This window comes from Octopus bimaculoides, chromosome 8, assembly GCF_001194135.2.
Source record: "Octopus bimaculoides isolate UCB-OBI-ISO-001 chromosome 8, ASM119413v2, whole genome shotgun sequence".
In the NCBI taxonomy this organism is placed as follows: Eukaryota; Metazoa; Mollusca; class Cephalopoda; order Octopoda; family Octopodidae; genus Octopus; species Octopus bimaculoides.
The window spans coordinates 7,892,431-7,895,815 of NC_068988.1; positions in this window are offsets into that span (position 1 = coordinate 7,892,431).

Here is a 3,385-nt window from a genome sequence, read left to right on the forward strand (position 1 = left end):
GACCGGACAAGGATTCTAGATTATTTTTCCTGTTTTTTTATTTAATACTTGAGAGCGGTCGGGTTCATTTTTAATATTCTCGTTTGTGAGAGCAGTCGAGTTTATTTCAGATATTCTCATTTTAAAAATCATCCCTGGCTCATCGTTGAGAGGACGTTGGTGTTGCTTTAGCGGAGGTTTGCGCTCTCTGAGTGCTCTTGTTATCATTATTATTATCATGACCTTTATGGAGGAGAGCTGACAGAATCCTTAGCACACCGGGTGAAATGCTGAATGGTATTTCGTAGTTTTGCGTTCAAATTCTGCTGAGGTCGACTCTGCCTTTCATCTTTCGGGGTCAATAAGACAAATACCAGTCGGGCACTGAGGCCGATGTATTCAACTTTCAGCCTTCCCTAACATTTCAGGTCCTGTGCTTATTACAGAAAGCATTATAATTATTATTGCTATATTTTATCCAGTGATGATGATGATGATAATAATAATAATAATAATAATTTCTACTATGGGCGCAAGGCCTGTAATTTTGGGGGAGGGGACTAGTCGATTACATCGACCCCAGTGCTTCACTGGTACTTAATTTATTGACTGCGAAAGGATGAAAGGCAAAGTCGACCTCTGTGGAATTTGAACTCAGAACGTAACGACAGACAATATATAACGTGAAGCATTTCGTCCGATGCGCTAACGATTCTGCCAGCTCGCCGACTTAATAATAATAATAATAATAATAATAATAATAATAATAATAATAATAATAATAATAATAATAATAATAATAATAATAATAATGATGATGATGATGATGATGATGATGATGATGATGATGATAATAATAATAATAATGATAATGATAATGACAACGACGACGAAGATAACAAAATAAAACGTTGTTGTCTTATTATATAGTTGTGAACATTTACGAACCTCAAACCTCGTCTGCTTTCTAAACGTAACATTGAACATCGTACAATATCCAGCGACACGAAGAATTCTTTTGAAGAGCATATTTTTCAAACGTTGTCGATTGCCAACGACTCTGATTAAAGCCAAAATCAATAAATAAAATAAAATATATTCTATAAAATAGCAATAGACAAAAAAAGAAGGAAGTTCCACACAATTATACATGAGCTTTTCAATTCGACATCAAATGACAGTAACAGGACTAAACTCTGTCGGTCCTTCTCTCTTTCTTTCTTTCTCTCTATCTTCCTTGCGTTCGTTGTTCTCTCTTTTCTTTTCTTACTTTAGTTTCGTCGGAATTCACCTCTCAAATGGCGTTATTATTTTCTCTCCTTTTAGTCTTCGACTTCTCGCTTCCATTTACTTTTTTCGTTCACGTTAATATATTCATTTATTCCTTCAATCATTTATTTATTTGTCTCTTCTAGTATATTTTGTCTTCATTTCTTTCTTCTCTTGTTTTTAGATGTCGTTCATTGATCCAGTAACTTATTCAATCAGACATTCAGTTATTCATTCATTCTTGATATTTTTCTCTTCTTTCCTTCTTTTATTAATTTTTTTTCTTTATTTTTTATTTTTCATTCCCTTCTTTAGAAGAATGTGGGGGCGTTATCACCTGCATAGCCGTAAACTTAATTGAAGAAATGTCAAGTAGTTTGTTGACGTATAAAAAGAAAGAGTATGGCTGACAAAGTTGATCCTTGGTTCACACTAGGTTTAACAAATAAAGACCCCCTTCAGTCAGGAATGACCATGGAGTTGCACCCAGAAATTCCTTTCCGAAACACAATTCCAGGCAATGTTGTCCATGGAAGACCAGCAGTCGCTCATGCATACCAGCCTCCCGTCTCCATACCATTGATGTTATCCAAGGGAAAGGCAAAGGCCGATACAGTTTGGCACCAGTGACGTCGCAATTCATTTCTACACACCAGTGAACTGGAGCAACGAGAAATAAAGGATTTTGCTTAAGAATACAATGCACAGTCCGGTCCGGGAATCGAACTCGCTACCTCATGATTGTGAGCCGAATTATCTAACCACTAAGTCATGAGCTAAAAAGGGTACTATGATTTGAAGCGATCTTGGAGGTTCTAGTTCGGTCCTGTTTAATTTTAAAAGAAAAGGGCTATGCTATCTTTTTATGTTTAGAGTTTGTTAAGGCGGCGACCTGACAGAATCGTTATCATTCCGGAAAAAGTGTTTAGCGGCATTTCGTCCGTCTTTATGCTCTGAGTTCGGGCTCAGTCCCACCGCGTGGCACCTTGGACATGTGTCTTCTACTATAGCCTCGGAGCGACTAAAGCCTTGTGAGTGGATTTGGTAGACGGAAACAGAAAGAAACCCGTCGTATATATATATATATATATATATATATATATGTGTGTGTGTGTGTGTGTGTGTGTGTATATATATATATATATACACATATTTGTGTGCGTGTGTGAGTATGAGCGTGTATGTGTGTATCTTTGTGCCTGTGTTTATCCCCCACCATCGCCTGGCAATCGGTGTTGGTTTGTTTACATCCCCATAACTTAGCGTTTCAGCAAGAGACCGATAAAATAAGCACCAGACTTTAAAAAACAAACAGTTCTAGGATCGATTCATTCGACTAAAAACTTTTGAAGGCGGTGCTGTAGCATGACCGTAGTCTAATGACTTGAATGAAGTAACACAAAAATAAAAGCTAAAAGATTAAAATGGAATTGACATGCGAAGAAAAAAATGATGCAAATAACGTAATATGGCGACCATCGCTGAGGTGTGATTTGAGGGAGATTTAGTTGTTATTTTCAGATGGTAAGATGACAACTGAATTGTGTTGTATGTTTACCGAAACTTGATATATCTCATAGTAAATAACATTTGGTGGTAGGAACGTTTTCCATAGCTGCGATATTTCTCTATTGTTATTTATGTAAATATAAAGATTTCATACAAATGTGAAACGTGTAAAAAGAAGGTGTAAAGTTGCATAAAACAAGACAAAATATATTTTAAATGACATTTTAAATTTGTATGAGTTTCATCTCTAATTTTTATTCACTGTATATCTTTTGGTAGACTTTAACAAAAATAGTCTTATTTTAAATGCCAAAATGTATATGTAAATAAGCATGGCTGTGAGGTTAACAAGCAAACTTTGCAAGATTGTGGTTTTGCATTCAATCCCACAGCACGGCATGTTGAGTAAGCGTCTTCTGCTATATACTTGGGCCGACCAATTCGAATATATACGAAGGAGTGCCGAAAAGATCCTGACTTTAAAAAGTATCGCGAAAGGCCTGGCTGGAGGCCCAACCTTCCGAGTTCTTTCTTCAGACCGAAGGAAAGCTGCAATACGTTTGTGAATCTGATAGGGGAATAATGTTGAATAATATCATAATTAACTGGTCTTCCTGTATTTTCCTTT